Here is a 17,448-nt window from a genome sequence, read left to right on the forward strand (position 1 = left end):
CTTTTCTATTTTTAACCTTGAAGATCTTTTTCAATCTCACGCACTATGCTTATTGTTATCATGAGCACTGATATTATTTGAAATTATGTGTATTGACTAAGCCAAGATTTGCAATGTGTGAGAAATATATCGAAAAATTGTGAGGAAAAATTTGAATACACTTGAATAAGTTTTTTTTTTAAACAGTATTGATTTTGAAAGTTAATTCAGTGTCAAAAACAACCCTATATTGTTGCAGCTGAGTAGAAATGGAGCAAACCTGAAAGTTGAGGTGCAGAGTGTGTGTGTGTGTGTGTGTGTGTGTGTGTCTAGTTATGCTAAGTACTGTCCCCTTTCCTTAGGATTTCTCTTAAAGTCCATTCGTTAACTTTAAACGGAAACCCTACCTCTGTGGGGTTGTTTCCGTGGGGCAGAGGGACAATAAAAAAGCACGATTTTAACAACAGTCCCAACTTAGGAGAGATGCAGTCACAGCCAGCCACAGTTTATGAAAATGTTCTGAAAAGCATCATGAGGCCTGTTTTTCTAGCAAAGCCAGTTAAGACCAGATGGCAGGGTTGGGGCTGTGGACTGTGGAGAACTAAACCTCCGGGGAGGCTTGGACAATGGGAAGAAAGCTGACCTCCCCGACCTCTCCTCTCGCGCTTCTTCTTGCCACACCCCCCCCCCCTCCTCCCGACCAAGCATCACCCTCGTGAGGCCTTGTGGCATTAGCAGAGGAAGCACAGCCCCCACCGAGCCTGGCGCCCTTTCTGCAAGCGCGGGGGGTTGGGGTGGGCGAGAGGCCCAGGGCACATGATGCCGCCCCCGCCAGCCTGCCCAGCACCTGACGCAGGGCGGCCAGAGGGGTCTTGGCAGACCCGAGCTGCGTCCCTCAGCACGGCCCATGGCCTCCCCGCGCCTGGGGACCTTCTGCTGCCCCACGCGGGACGCGGCCACGCAGCTGGTGCTGAACTTCCAGCCACGGGCCTTCCACGCTCTGTGCCTCGGCAGCCGAGGGCGCGCTCCGCCTGGCGCTCGGCCTCCTGCAGCTGCTAACCGGCCGCCGGCCTGCGGGCCCTGCGGCCCCCTCGACCGCCCCGCCCGCCCCCGTGCGCATGCTGCGTGCCGCCGTTGCCTGCGATTTGCTCGGCTGCTTGGGTAAGGGCCGCGACCCGCGGGTGGGGCGACCTGGGCCAGCGTTGGGGGGGGGGGCACCTGCTCCGTGCGGGGTGAAGGCTCGCGTCTCGCGGTGGGGACCTGTTCCCTGCTGGGTGAGGGCTCCAGACCTCATCAGTGTCCGGCTGAAGGCGCGCGGCCCGCGGGAGGGACCTGCTCTCTGCGTGGTGAGAGCGCGTGGGGTCCATAGGCTGTCCTAATCCGTGCGGGGTGAGGGCGCGTGGCCGGCGGCGGGGTCCCTGCTTCTGTGGGTGAAGGCGCGCGACAGAGGGGGCTCCTGCTCCGTGTGGTGTGAGGGCGCACATCCAGCGGCAGGGGGAACTGCTCCTGCAGCTGAGGGGGCGCTGCCCGCCGGGGACACCTGCTCCTGCGGTGAGGGCGGCGGCCTACATGGGGACCTGCTCCGTGCGGTGGGAGGGCGCACGGCCCGCGCCGTTCCTTCTTTCTGCCAGATGAGGGCGCTGAGGGCGCGGGGCCCAAGGTTGGGGGACCTGCTCCTACGGGGTGAGGGCTAAGATTTTATTGCTGTCCGGGTGAGGGCGCTCTGTCCGCGTGGCGACCCGCTCCAACCGGGATGAAGGTACACCGCTCGCGGGTGGGACCTGTTCCGTGCGGTATAAAGGTGCGTGGCCCGCGCAGGGGGACCAGCTCCTGCTGGGTGAGAGCGTGGTCCGCGAGGGGGAGGACTTGCTCCTGTGGGGTGAGGGCGTGTGGCCCGCGGGAGGACCCGCTCCGTGCCGGGTGACAGCACCAAAATTATCGTGTCCGGATGAAGCGCGCGTCCCGCGGTAGGGACGATATTATCTATGATGTCCCTCTCTGATACCTTCTCTATGATGCTATTACCCATAATGTCCCATCAGGTCACCCCTCTCTATGATATGACCTAAGATGTCCCTGTATGAAACCCTTCTGTGTGATCCTACTGTCTATGATGTCCGTCTATGACACCCCTCTCTATGATTCCTCTCTCTCTGTTATCTATGATGCCCCTCTATGATACCCCACTCCATGATGCTGTTATCTACGATTTCCCTGATTCCCCTTTTCATGACATTATGCATGATGTCCCTCTATACCACCCCTCTCTATGGTATTATCAATAATGTCCCTTTCTGATACCCCCTGTATGATATCTATGATGTCCCTCTATGATACCCCACTCTATGATATCACCTAAGAAGTCCCTCTATGAAACCCTTCCCTATGACGCCATTATCTATGATATCCCCTCTACGATACCCGTATGTATATTATCTATGATATCCCCACTATGACACCCCTCTCTATGATAGTAGCTAAGACGTCACTCTACGAAACTCTTCTCTATGACCCTACTGTCTATGATGTCCCTCTATGATTCGTCCCTCTAGATTATCTATAATGCCCTCTATGATTCCTCTTTCTATGATATTGGCTATAATGCCCCTCTATGATTCAGCTCTCTGATGTTATCTATAATGCCTCTCTATGATTTGGCTCTCTATGATACTATTTGTAATGCCCCGCTATGATATTATCTAGTAATGCTCCCCTATGATTCCTCTATATTATCTATAATGCCTCTCTGAGATTCGTCTCTCTATGATGCTATCTATAATGCCTGGCTATGATTCGGCTCTTTATGATGTTACTTATAATTCCCCTCTATGATTCGGCTCTCTATGATACTATATTTAATGCCCCTCTATGATTCGGCTCTCTATGATACTATCTATAATGCCCCTCTATGATTCGGCTCTCTATGATACTATCTATAATGACCGGTTATGATTCGGCTATGATGTTACCTATAATACCCCTCTATGATTCGGCTCTCTATGATAATATGCTTAAGGCCCATCTATGATTTGGCTCTCTATGATACTATCTATAATGCCTGGCTATGATTCGGCTCTGTATGATTCGCCTCTCTATGATACTTTCTATAATGCCCCTCTATGATTCGGCTCTCTATGATACTATCTATAATGCCTGGCTGTGTTTCGGCTCTGTATGATTCGGCTCTCTATGATACTTTCTATAATGCCCCTCTATGATTCGGCTCTCAGATATTATGTATAATGCCTCTCTATTTTTCCACTCTCTATGATATTATGTGTAAGGCCGGTCTGTGATTCGGCTCTCTTTGATAGCATCTATAACGCCCCTCTATGATTCGGCTCTTTATGATACTATCTGTAATGCCCCTCTATGATTCCGCTCTCTATGATACTACCTCTAATGCCCCTCTATGATTCGGCTTCCCTATATTATCTATAATGCCCCTCTATGATTCAGCTCTCTACGATATTGTGTGTAAGGGTTGTCTATGATTCGGCTCTCTATGAATATATCTATAGTGCCCGGCTATGATTCAGCTTGCTTATATTATCTATAATGCCAGTCTATAACTCGGCTCTCTCTATATTATCTATAATGCTCCTCTATGATTCCCTCTCTATGAGTTTATCTATAATGCCCGGCTATGATTGGCTCGCTGATGTTATCTATAATGCCTGTCTATGATTCTGCTCTCTATGATATCATGTGTAAGGACCATCTATGATTCCGCCGTAGGGGAACATACTCCATCCGGGTGGAGGTTGCGTGGCCTGTGGGGGTCCAGCTCCCTGTGGGGTGAGGGGGTGCGGTCCGACGGGGGGATATGCTCTTGGGGATTGAGAGCGCGCTGGCCGCGGGGCTGAGGAGGTGGCAATCGGCTCCTGCTGGGTAACGGCACGCGGCCAGCTGTGGGCACCTGCTCCATGGAGGGGGAGGGCTCTCGTCTTGGGGAGCAGGGGATCCGCTCCGTGCGCTGGGAGGGCACGTGGCCTGCGGTGGGTACCGGCTCCGTACAGCGTGAGGACTCCAGAGTTTGTCGGTGTCAGGTTGATGGGGTGGGGACTTGCTCCGCATCGCTGAGAGGGTGCAGCCCACGTGACAAGGACCTGCTCCTAAGGGATGCGCGATCCTGATTTTACCGGTGTCCCGGTGAGGTCCCGCGGTCCTCTGGGGGCGACATGCTCTTGAGGGGTGACGGCACGCGGCCGGGGGTGGGGTGGGGAGGTGGCGATCTGTTCCTGCTGGTAGCGGCGGGTGGCCTGCTGTGGGCAACTACTCCTTGAAGGGTGCGGGCTTGCATCTCACGTGGCGGGGCATCTGCTCTGTGGGGTGGGAGGTCGCGTGGCTCGCGGGCGTTCCTGCTCTGTGCGGGAACAGGGCTCTGGTCCCAATGCGGGGGACGTGGTCCTACGGGGAAGGGCTACAGACTTTAGTAGTGTCCCGTTGAGGGCACGGCAGCCCATGGGTTTGGGACACCTCCTCCTGCAGAGTGAGTTGGCAGTCCGATCTGGGCGAGCTTCTTCCTGCGTGGTTAGGGCGCACGGCCAGCGGTGGGACCTCCTCGGTGCGGGCTGAGGATACGGGGCCACGGGGGGTGGGGGGAACTGCACCGTGTGTGGCGAGGACTCACGTCCGTTTGGGGCACCTGCTCCGTGTGGCTTGAGGGCTCCAGACCTTATCGGTGACCAGTTTAGGGTGCTGGAACCGGTTTGGGTACTTACTCCTGCGATGTGAGGGCACGCAATCCGAGGCGTGGGGGGAACCTGCTCATGTGCGGTGAGAGTCCATGGCCCGCCAAGGCACCTGCTCCGTGCAGCTTTTGGGTTCCAAACTTTATTGGTGCCCAGGCGAGTGCGCGAGACCCGCGGTGGAGACCTCCTCTGTGCTGGGAGTGGGTGCGGGACCAGCAGGGAGGCTTGCTCCGTGCAGGGTGAGGGTGCACGTCCCGTCGGGGCACTTGATCCGTGCAGCTTTAGGGCTCCAGACTTCCCCGGTGTCCGAGTGAGACAGTGAGGACCTTCTCAGTTAGGGGTGACGGAGAGGGGACCACGGGAGTTCCTGTTCTGTGATGGTGAGGGCTCAAGACCTATCGGTATCCAGATGAGGCTAGTGGCCCTCGACGGGACCTACATGCTCCGTGCGGGTTGAGGAATCCAGACCTTAACGGTATCTGGGTCAGGGCGCCAGGCCCGCGGGGTACGTGCTCCATACAAAGTGAGGGCATGCGGCAACCGGGGTCCTGCTCCCTGTTGGGTGAGGTCACACGGTCCGTTGGGGATTTGTTCGTGTGAGTTGAGGGCCTGTGGACCGCGGGGTACTTCCTGGGTTCAGGGTGAGGGTGTGCGTCACGCCGGGGTACATGCTCCATGCGGATCGAGGTCTCTAGGTCTTGTAGGTGTCCGGGTGACAGTGCGCGTCCGGCGGGGGGTATCTTCACGAGCTTGGTGAGGTCACGTGACCCTCGGGGGGGTCATGCTCCCTGCGTGCGTCGTGAGGGCGCCCAGCTTTCGGGAGACCTGCTTAGTGCTTTGGAGTACTACAGACTTTATCGGTGTCTCCTTGAGGCATGCGTCCCGCCGTAGGGACCTGCTCAGTGTGGAGGGAGGTCCCGCGTCCCGCAGTTGGGGATCATGCTCCATTTGGATGCAGGGCGCGTGACCCGCGGGCATCATGCTCCTTCTGGGGTGAGGCCCCGCGGTCCCCTGGTGGTGAAAAACTCTTGAGTGGTGAGGGCGCACGGCCCGCAGGGGTCCTGCTCCCTGAGGGGTGAGGTCCTGTGGTCACCTCGGGGCAACCAGCTCTTGAGGGGTGAAGGGGCGCAACCCGCGGGAGTCCTACATCCTGTGGGCTGAGGTCCCGCAGACAGCTGGACGTGACATGTTCTTCAGGTGTGAGGGCGCACATCCCGCTGGGGTCCTGCTCCCTGTGGGGTGAGGTCCCACGGTGTGTTGGAAACGACATGTTCTTGAAGGGTGAAGGCGCTCGGCCCGTGGGGACGGACCTGGTCCTTGAAGTGTGTGGGCTCCAAATCTTATACATGTCCTGGTGAGGGCGCGTGGCCCACGGTGCGGAGCTGCGCCCTTCGGAGTGAGGTCTCAAGGCCTTACAAGTGTCCAGGTGAGGCGTGCATCCCACGCTAGGGACCCGCTCACTGCAGAGGGAGGGCGCACTTCCGGTTGTAGGCGAGCATACTCCATTCAGTGGGATGGCATACGCCCGCGGGAGTCTCTTTCCCTTTGATGTGAGATCATGTGACACTCGCGGGAACATCTGCCAAGCTTACAGGGATGAGGGCTCAGGGCCCTTGGGGTGACGTTCTCAGCGCGCCATAAGGGGAAAATGCCAGCGCGGGGAATGGCGCCATCTGGGGTGAGGGCATTCCGCTGTATTCTGGGACCTGCTCCGTGAGGGCTAAAGGCGCAGGACACGCGTTTGCGACCTGCTCCGCCGCGGTGAGGACATGCGGTCGGAGGCACAGCAGGGGACTTGTTCCTTGAGTTGAGGGCCCGTGGACCGCGGGGTACTTCCTGGGTTCAGGGTGCGGGTGTGCGTCAGGCCGGGGTACATGCTCCCTGCGGATCAAGGTCTCTAGTTCTTGTAGGTGTCCGGGTGACAGTGCGCGTCCGGCGGGGGGTATCTGCTCAAGCGTAGTGAGGTCACGTGACCCTCGCGGGGTCATGCTCCCTGCGTGCGTCGTGAGGGCCCCCGGTTTTTTCGAGACCTGCTTAGTGCTTTGGACTACTACAGACTTTATCGGTGTCTCCTTGAGGCATGCATCCCACCGTAGGGACCCGCTCAGTGTGGAGGGAGGTCGCATGTCCCTCTGTGGGGTGTCATGCACCATTCGGCTGCAGGGCGCGCGGCACGCAGGGGTCCTGCTCCCTGTAGGGTGAGGTCCCGCTGGTCTGCTGGGGAAGACATGTTCTTGAAGGGTGAAGGCGCAGGACGGACCTGGTCCTTGAAGTGTGTGGGCTCCAAATCTTATACTTGTCCTGGTGAGGGTGCGCGGCCCACGGTGCGGAGCTGCGCCTTTCGGAGTGAGGTCTCTAGGCCTTACAGGTGTCCAGGCGAGGTGTGCATCCCATGGTAGGGACCCGCTCAGTGCAGAGGGAGGGCGTGCTTCCCGCGGTAGACGAGCATACTCCATTTGGAGGGAGGGCATATGGCCCGCGGGATTCTCGTTCCCTGTGAAGTGAGATGATGCGACACTGGCGGGAACGTGGGCCCAGCGTAAGGTCTGAGGGCTCACGGCCGGTGGGTGACCTTCTCAGTGCGGGATAAGGGCACATGGCCAGCGCGGGGAACTTCGGCGTCTGTGGTGAAGGCATTCCCCTGGATTCTGGGACCTGCTCCATGAGTGGTAATGGCGCGCGACCCACGTTGGCGACCTGATCCTGCGCGGTGAGTGCATGCGGTCCGAGGCACAGTGGGGGACTTGTTCCTGTGGTGTGAGGGACCATGGCCCACGTGGGTACTTCCTGCGTGCCGGGTCAGGGCGCGCGTCTTGCCGGTGTACATGCTTCATGCGGATTGTGGTCTCTAGATCTTTCAGGTGTCGAGGTGACTGTGCGCGGCCCGCGGGGGGGATCTGCTCCTGCGTTGTGAGGTCACGTGATCCTTGCGGGGACAAGCCCCGTGCGTGCGGGTTTCGTGCGTGCGGGTTTCATGCGTGCGGCTGGTTGGGAGACGTGCTTCGTGCTTTTGAAGACTACAGACTTTATCGGTGTCTGCTTGAAACGCGCATTCCACGGTCGGGACCCGCTCAGTGTAGACTGAGGTCGCACGTCCCGAGGTGTGGGATCATGCTCCATTCAGGTGCAGAGCACATGGCCCGCGGGGGTCCTGCTCCCTGTGGGGTGGGGGCCTGCGGTCCACTGTCGGGGAGCTGCTCTTGAGGGGTGCGGGCGCGCGGTCCGCGGGAGTGGGGAGGTGGTGATGTGCCCCTGCCGTGTGATGGCGCGCGGCCCGCTGTTGGTACGTGCTCCATGAAGAGCGGGGCTCACGTGTCGCTGGGCAGGGCATCAGCTTCGTGTGGTGGGAGCGCGCGCGGCCTTCGGGAGTTCCTGCTTTTTGTGGGGTGAGGGCGCGGGTGCCAAGTCAGGGTGACCTGCTCCGTGTGGGGCGAGGGCTCCAAACCTTATCCGTGTCAGGGTGAGGGCGCACGCCTCGCAGAAGTCCTTCTCGGTGCGTAGTGAGGGCGCGCACCCCGCTGGGGGCCCTGCTTTGTGTGGGGTGAATGCTCCAGACTGTACTGGGGTCCCGGTTAGGGCTCTCAGTCGTGGGTTGGGCGGGACATCTGAGCACAGATAAAGGGAGTCATCCAGGAGTGCTTTTCTAGGGAATTCTGCAAATACGATGGTCGGTAAAATTCATGTCCCAGGGACGTTGGTTTTAAAAAGTCAGTTTATGGTGTTTGTTGTTGTTTGCTTACTCGGGAAACTTCAGTGCAGTTAAGCAAAATGCAAAACATGTAATGGATCTGTACTTAACCCACCAGGTGGTGTGTGCGTGTGTGTATTCTTTTCTGTTTTACACCATATATTTTCTTGCGCGTGTTTTTAAACCTGAAACCTGAAATCCTTCCCCTGGCCCGGTTTTTCAGGTTTGGTTTTTACACCACAGGTGCGCAAGCTGCTGTCCAGGACCGAATCCGGCTTGCTGCTCATTTCCTATGGCCCATGAGCTAAGAGTGGGTGTACATCTTTAAATGTTTTTGAAAATCGAGAGAGGAATAGTATATGTTGCCATGTGACTGTCACATGACGTTTAATTGTCAGTGCTCATAAGTAAAGTTTATGGGAACGCAGCTATGCTGTGCGTTTGTGCGGTGTCTAGGGCTGCCTTTGCCCTGCAAATGCAAAGTTAAGTTCTGGTCAGACAAAGCTAGAAATATTTACTATCTGGCCCTTTACAGAACAAGTTTGCCAACATCTGCTTTAAATTATAGCATGGCACTTTTTACAGATATCTAAGCTAGATTTTGCCATTTTGTCTAACTTTTTATGTTGGAAAATTTCCAGCATATGTAAATGTAGTAAATGATATATAAACGAATACAATAAATCCCCCTTACCCTTCATTCAGCTCATCTACACCCCCTCCTCACTCTCCTCACTGGATTAATTTGAAGCAAATTCCAGAATTTTTATCATTTCATCCCTACAGATTCCAGTGTACAGCTCTAGAAGACAAAGAGTCTTAAACATATTTAACCTTAATGTCATTATCACTTTAAAATGATTAAAACCAATTCTTTAATGTCATCAATGTATGTTTAGTTGTATCATAAATGTTTTTGTTGTTTTTTGCTTTTGTTTTGTACAATAGATTTCTTTGAATCGGGGTCAAAATACTGTCCACACTGGCAATTGGGTGATAGGGGCTGACCATTTTGGAATCATGTATTTGCAGAATGTTTGTCCTTGAAGGCTGTTAGGTATTTGCTAACTTCCCTCCATACCCCACCTTGTGCAAGTTTCTGGGCACAGGGCTGTGTGTCTAGGGCCCAGGTGTTCTGTCCCCTTGCCCAGAGTGCCAAAAACGTGACTGAAGGTGCTCAAGAAACTTGACTTCAAATAAATGCTTTGCAACCTCAAGTTACTTTATCAGACTTGAGGAATAAGACAGGGAAGCAATATTTCCTTTTTATTAGGGGTAAAATCACTTGGGTGCAGGCTAATTCAATCAAAACTGCTTTTCTTCCTGATTCTGCTAAGTCGTTTTGGAAAAGCATCTTAATAGTAACTTAGTTTCTATAACTTGAATATCTGGAAGTAAAGGTGTACCCAGACATCTTTTGATGGTTAGTGAAATATTATGCGTACACCCTTTAGCCTTAGAAAGGGTGGTGGATAGTGTTGTGGGCAAATGAGGAGAAAGCAGAAGTCAGAAGAAGGCTGGTGACCTGTCCCCTTACAGAAAAATAAGAAATACGATGCCTACCTCATAGGGCTTTTATTGAGCTCAAAGGAGTGTAATGTGCCAAAAATTATATACAGAAGAAAGGCATTATTTTTGTTAGTAGTGGCTTGATAATGAGAAATAGTATGTCTTGGTGTTCCCAGTTCTCCTTTAGTAGTGTATTACATAGTGTATGTTTAAACAAAGGGTATTGTATTACCTAATGAAAAAAACATAATATGTACCGTAAGTGTGTGCGCTGTTTTAAGTAGCATTAGATATTTGAGTCTAATAGCAAGGGAAACTCACAAATAATAAATGTTAAAAGCAAATTATTGAGAGCTAATTTGTGAAAATCTTAAATTTAGTTTTTTAAAAAAGAATGAAGGATCTATATATTTAAACTTCCAAACTGTGCTTTTTGAATAATTCGTTTTTATATGAGGTATAATTAACACAGACATTAAAATTGCAGCTGAGAAGTACAGATTGCTATTCACAAAATCACTTTGCAATGCCAAGCAAACAAACAAACAAACAAAAAATTAGGGACGAGATTGTAGCCAAAGATTGTTCAATTTGAAATCAGAGTGCCTGGGATTGCTTTGCTATCATAAGAGTTATTTTCTGAGTAACAGTCTTTTTTCTTTCTCTCTCTCTGCACACTCCAATATGTGTGAATTTTTCTTACTTCCTTCCATTCCCTTCTCGTCCCTTCCATCCTCTCCCCTCCCCTTCCCCTCTCTTCCTCCCTTCCTATCTATCATCTATCTTTATGTGTCATGTTTATCTTCTATCATATCTATCTAGCTTCCTCACTATCATATCTGTTGTCTATCTGTCTGTCTGTCTGTCTGTCTATCTATCTATCTATATCTCTGTCTGTCCATCTATCTATCTGTTTTCTGTACAAAGCAAAAAAAGGCAGCTTTAGATTTGAATTAGGATCAGACACCAAGCATCATTTAATTCTCACGTAGGTATCATAATCCGGTCTTCGGTGTGGTTAGGACTCCCAGATTTCGTTGAGAACATCTCCGATGTGAACGGAACAGACATCTGGCCTGCCACTTTCTGCGTGGGGAGTGCAGTAGGTGCGCCCACCTTTGTTCCCCTCTCCTCCCTACCTGCGTTCCTGTCACACTGCTGTCCTCAAAGGGCAGCCCCAGCAGCCCCTGGGCATCTGCTAGAAATGCAAAGGCTCAGGCCATGCCCCAGACCTACTGATCAGGAACTCTGGCTGGAGCTCAGCCAGGTCTGTGTTTTAATAAACCCTCCAGGGGATGCTGATGCACACGCAAGTGTGGCTTCTCCACCCTCAGCCCTGGAAGCACAAGTGTGCGCCCTTACCCTACTTACCCTAAACGGAGCCACAAGCACACAAAAACATTATCAATTAAGTGAAGGAAATATATTGAAATATATATAATGGTAACATATAAACATTTTATGTTTAACTTACATCACACAAACATTTTATATTCAAACATATTATGTTACATATAATAATAACATATACTAAACATATTCATGGTTTATAAACCATGAAATAAATAAATATGTATAATACACATGCACACGTTATGCTCTGTTCACCAAGTGGTTGCTCAAGGGAGTGATGTAAAGCTTACCCAGGTGGTGCTGATTCTCTGTCCTGTAGCAGAATTGCCCGCTTCCTTCCTTCCCTTCCATGGCCTCCTGATGAAGCATCTGTCTCAGCCCACAACGGCAAGGCTTAGTGATCTTCCAACACCCTGAGCCCCCTTCCATCCCCTTCTACTTGGAAGGACTTTCTGAGCCTTTTCTGCCTGTACTCATTCATTCCCAGAGAAAAAGCTTCTACTTCCGGGCCCCTAGAACCCTCATGCCAGTTTAAACTGCACTTCTTGGAGCCTTGTCTACTGTGCCTGCAAGTGTGCCAGAAAGTGGGTTTGTCAGTCAGGTCCAGCTGAGCAGACAGAGGACAGAGGCCACAGCCGGCCCTCAGTTCCAGAGACCGCGTCTACATGTGTGCCAGGAGCATTCCTGTGTTGCCTGTCATCTCACGGATGGGCTGGACATCTCATGCCTGTCTGCGGGAGCTTTGATGCTGGGCTCTTCCTGCTTGCAGATGTGGATCCAGCTGTTGTACAGCTCCTGCTTCTGGTGGCTGTTCTGCTACGCAGTGGATGCCTACCTGGTGATATGGAGATCGGCAGGACTGAGGAATGTGCTGCCCAAATGAGCAGGGATTTCTGCCCTAGTTCCATCTCATGAGGGAAGTGTGGAGCTACCACCGAGCATTTGCAAGTGTTTTGCAGTAGGGCAGGTGCCCTCAGTCAAACTATCATCTGGCCCCTCCACCCAGAAACATCTATGACAGCTCATTTGTGTCAGAGGCCAAAGGCAGATTCAAAATATTGAGGAGTTCAAAACCTAGAAAATAAGTAATTCAGGAAATTAAATATTTGGAACTGAAGAAATACTATAAAAGGATTGGTGCGAATATAAGCAATTTTTGATTGTATAGAAAGGTCAGAGGAAAAACATTCTTCTGAGAATATATTGACACTTTATGCTAAACACGGAATTGAGACCCTGGAGTTGCAGGTGGCTGTCTGGAGGGGATCACACAGTGGTTAGTAAGTTGGGCACTGGTGGCTTTGAACTCCTGCCCAAGTGCTCGGTAGCTGTGTGACTGCTGGCAAATTGCTTAACCTCTCTGGACTTCTGTTTTCTCAGCTGTTAAACGGTACCCACCTCATAAGACCACTGGCAGGAGCAAGTAAACGCAGTGAAATGTGTACATGGACAGTGCCTGGCACGTAGTAGGCTCTCCGTAGGTGTCGCTGTTACTGTAGCTGGGATGTGAATGTGTGTTGAGGAAAGAGCAACACACAAGAGAACTTGTGTGACAGACGAGCTGGACGCAGAAGGGCAGGGCGAGCATCCAGGTCTTCTGGCTCCAAGTCCAGGAAGCATTTGTCCCCCACCAAGTTCATGGTCTGCTTGAATCAGGTCCCCTTTGGATGGAGCCCCTGCGTGCTTTCTATCAACAATTTTATAAAGTTCACACGTTAAAAAGTGTAAAATCCAGCAGTTTTTAGTATATTCACACTGTTATGCAACCATCACCATCATTTAATTTTATGATGTTCTAAACATCCCCAGAAGAATCACTGTGCCAGTTACCAGTCACTCACCATTCTACCATCCTTCCAGCCTCTGGCAACCCCAAATCTACTTTCTGTCTCCACGGATTTGCGTGTTCTGGACATTTCCTTTAAATGGAATCATAAAATATGTGACCTTGTGTGTGTGGCTTTTTAAACAGCATAATATTTTCAAGGTTTATCCATGTTGTAGCAAGTGTCAGTACTTTATTCCTACTATGATCTGAATATTTGTGTCCCCCCAAATTTGTATGTTGAAATGGTGTTAGGAGGTAGGGCTTTTGGGGAGGTGATTAGATCAGGAAGGTGGAGTCCTTGTGAATGTGGTTAGTGCTTTTATAAACGAGACCCCAGAGAGTAGTCTTGTCCCTTCCAGTGTGTGAGGAGACAGAAAGTGTCATCTGTGATCCAGAAGGGGGCCCTCACCAGACACTGAATCTGCCAGCACCTTGATCTTGTACCTCCAGCCTCCAGAACTGTGATAAATATAACATCTGTTGTTTATAAGCCACCCAGTTTGTGGTATTTTGTTACAGCAGCCCAAATAGGCTAAGACAATTCCTTTTTATTGCTGAATAACATTCCGGTGTATGAATATGCTATATTTTGTTTTTTCATTTATCAGTTGATGAGCATTTAGGGTGTTTCCATTGTGCTTAATATTAGGAATAATGCTTCAATGAACATTTGTATACTAGTGTTTGTGTGAACATGTTTTCATCATATACTCCTGGGTATACACCTGGGAGTGGAGTTGCTGAACCACATGGTAACTCTAGGTATAATCTTGTAAGAAACTGCTAAACTGCCTTCCAAAGTGACTGCACCATGTTGCCAGCAGTGTATGAGAGTTCCAGTTTCTCCCCAGCCTTGCTAACACTTCTTATCTGTTCATTTGTTTTAATTTTAGCTGTCCTAGAGTGTGTGAGGTGATAACTCGTTGTGGTTTTGATTTCAGCATGTGGCTAATAACGTTGATCATCTTTTTGTGTGCTTGCTGGCCATTTGCATACCTTCTTGTAGAAATGTCTATTCAACTGCTTGAATAGACAGGGTGGGCACTGTCTGTACCCAGAGGACAGACGAGCCCTGAGAGACCAGGAGAGGCAATCAGGAAGCCCTCCTCACACCCAGGAGAGTGTTTGCAAATACATTTTGCAGCTCAGTGTTCAGGTAGGCAGGATGCTGGGTGCCAGAGACTAAAGGATACTGGGCAGAGCCTCGCTTCTCAGGACCCACCATCATTCAGAAGGTGCACATTCAAGGTGAGACATCCAGACATCTTGCCTCCAAGGGGCAAGAGCAAGGGCAGGTTTCCAGTACTAGGATGACTGTCTGTTGCGAGTGACGTAGGCTCTCCCATCAAAGAGGAACACGCTACACAGCAGAGAAAGAAGACAGCTGCTCAGTGGCTGTGGAGACCAAGTCCTCACCCCTACCTGGTGGAAGTTGTACTTCCTGGAGCCTGGGTGTGGGGTCTCCAAGAGGATCCCCCTGGATGGTTTGAGCCACAGCTGACAGTGTGGGATCAGAAGCCTCCGTAGCTTCTCTGTAGGAGCCAGCTTGCCTGGGGTGGGGTTCATTCTGCAGGTGGCTGTTGAGAGACCGCAGCTGGTGGGGACGGTAATGTCCTGCTGTATTCCGGGGTACGGGCTGCAATATGTAGTTATGTCTGGATTAAACTCCGCACTGTCTTCTAGATCCTTTCAGTACTTAGCTATTTTCTTTGGCACAGGAGTATTTGTTCTTGTAATCCAAATCTTAACAAATGTCATTAAGGCAGATATAAAATAAAAATATAAACTGCTACTCTGGTTTCAGGTTGTGGGATATACAGGTGTTAAACAATAACAGAAGGTGCTTGGGATCTTTGAAAAGTGACTTGAATTGAAGTCACTCCTTGCTCTAAGAAAATGACAGTGTGAGAATAGAGAGGGTCTAGGGAAGACTTTCACTCACTTGGACGTGGAAGCTGTCCAGGGGTTGGACTAAGGAACTGTGGTCTTCAGCTGGGGCCTGGATGCTTGGAGCTGGGTTGGAGCTCAGACTCTCACCCCTTGGGCATTTCAGATGCCTCAGTTATTATTTATTTATTTTCACAGGTTTCCAATGTGTTTTTATTATTAGTTAAGTCATGCTTCAGGGTCCCAGGGTAGGTCTCCCTTTACCACACCCCAGGAGAAGGACAGAAGACAGAGGAGAGGTGAGGTGCAGCCAGATCAGATCTTCTCAGGAAATGTGCCTTCAGCCCAATAGTCATCCCAAGCTGAGACTCAGGCTATCAGGTAGAGGGACATGTACACACAGTGGTACCACTCACACACAGAAACATTGCTTTTTAGTGGTCATTGCCTTCTTGCAGCGGTGGAAGTCCAGGTAGTTCTGGTCTGGTTCTGGATGGGGAAGTGGCTGTCAGAAGGAGCAATCTTGTAATTCTTGATTTTGGTCTTGATGTCTTCTGCCATGGTGCTGACTCCTCAAGATGCTCTTGAAGCACTTGAAGCTCAGTGCTGGATGCCTAAGTTATTGGTGTGGCTACCGCTGCATAACTGGGCCGCACCTGACCCTTATCCTGCATGCCTGTTTGGGGGCAGGGAACCATTGACCGGGTTGTGGTGAGCTCCAGCCCCAGACTTCCCTGGCCTCACGCCTGCCCGCTGTCCCACCTCAGCCCACAATTGTCGTGCAGCCCAAGGGTAGGGTCTGGAATGAGAGACTGTGCACTCTTAGTGCTCCAGCCCTTTGCTGAAAGCCACTCCACTGGGTATCTGCGCCTCCTGGGCAGGACCCCGCATTGCTCAGACACACCCGACATGCTCCCAGCCCCAGGAAGGCCACGGAAGGGCTCCTCCTGGCACTGCTTCCAATGTGGGAGGCAAAATATGTTGGAGTCGGTCCCTTATGGCCGCCCAGACAGCTTGCTACAAAATATTTCACCTTTTGAAGCTCATTCCCCTGTGTGCAATTCCGTGTCTCTTCCCTCTCATCTCATTACAAAAGGGCATCCGATCCCACTCAGATCTGACTGCTCCCTTTGTCTACACAGCTTATCTTTCTGAGTTAAAATCCCAATGAGATGGGGGTGACGCTACTTTCCAGGAGTCTGCTGGAATTAGGAATGATGGCCGGCACATCTGATGGAGCCCTAGCACCCTGGCGTCCCATCAGACAGAAGAGGCAAAGCGAAGGCAGTACTGGACCAGTCAGTCAGCTCTGCCTGTGCTACGCTCCCTCTTCCCAGCTGCTTGTGCAAGGCGGTGCCTCAGATCCTGTGGGGAAACAGGGTGGGGTGTACTGGATCACAAAGAGGAGTGATACGGACTTTCCAGGAATGTTAACTATGCAGGGAATGGGGACTGGGGAGGTGGGGAAGGAAGAAAGGGAACCCCTGCTCTCGTGGATGATCTAATAACCACCGGTCTCTCGAGTCTGGACTCCTTCCTGTTTGGACTGAGCATTCAGATGGTTGCACTTGCATGTTAGGTAGAGGTGGCTTTGGGAAGGAGTGGGGATAGGAGCTCCTTACTTATCAGGTGAAGCCAGCACTGATGTGGCCTTAGGTCTCCCTGGGGGATGCAGGGCCCAAGGACAGGGCCGCTGGTTCATGTCCTTCTTCTGGGAAGCCCCAGATTTAGGGCAAGTTTAGCTCCAGACCCAACTGGATTCACTTCCATGTCGGAGATTCAGGCGGTAAACAGAGACCAGACAAAACCAAGAATCTTCCCTTTTCTTCCCTTTCTGTCATCTCCCCCAAAACTTGGAGTCACAGCCACTGGCTGATTTCTTCCCAAAGCTTCCTCCCCACTTTCTTACTGAATTTTTCTTCAGATTCTGTTTTGTTTTGTTTTTTTGGTGGTTGGCAGGTACAGGCATCTGAACCCTTGACCTTGGTGTTACAAGGCTGTGCTCAAACCAACTGAGCCAGCCACCCAGCCTTCATATTCTGTTTTTTGTAAACTTTAAAACTGTTCTTTATTGCAGTACTTTTTTTGAAAAAATGATGAGTCTTCCAGTGCATTCTCAATATACTTAGACAAAAGCCAACACCATCCTGTGACCCACAGGGACCTCACCACAAGTCCTCCCTCTATCCTCCTTCATTCATTCTCCCTGCTCCAGCCACACCATGCTCCCAGCTTCTAGAACCTGCCCCCATTCCTTGGCTGTGGCCTCTTCCTCTGTCTTCGAAGCCAGCAATGCTGGGTCAAGTCTTCACACTTCCATTCTCTCTCGTTCTGTGCAGTTGGTAAAGCCTCTCTGCTTTTGTGGACTCATCAGTTGACATTGGGCCCACATGAATAATCCAGGTTGATCTCTCCATCTCAGAAATCCTTAACTTCATCACATCTGCAAAGTCTCTTTTGCCATGTAAGAGAACATATTCACAGGCTCCGGAGATGAGGACATGGACGTC

The 17,448-nt window shown here is 51.3% G+C and overlaps 2 pseudogenes; one reads left to right on the plus strand and one right to left on the minus strand.

Moving 5' to 3' along the window:
* Positions 1-832: 832 nt before the first annotated feature.
* The window catches only part of LOC134367779 (G-protein coupled receptor 143-like), a 29,089-nt pseudogene continuing 12,473 nt past the window's right edge, over positions 833-17,448 (plus strand).
* LOC134367739 (cytochrome c oxidase subunit 6B1-like) lies at positions 15,254-15,499 on the minus strand (annotated as a pseudogene).

The sequence above is a fragment of the Cynocephalus volans genome, chromosome X (assembly GCF_027409185.1).
Source record: "Cynocephalus volans isolate mCynVol1 chromosome X, mCynVol1.pri, whole genome shotgun sequence".
In the NCBI taxonomy this organism is placed as follows: Eukaryota; Metazoa; Chordata; class Mammalia; order Dermoptera; family Cynocephalidae; genus Cynocephalus; species Cynocephalus volans.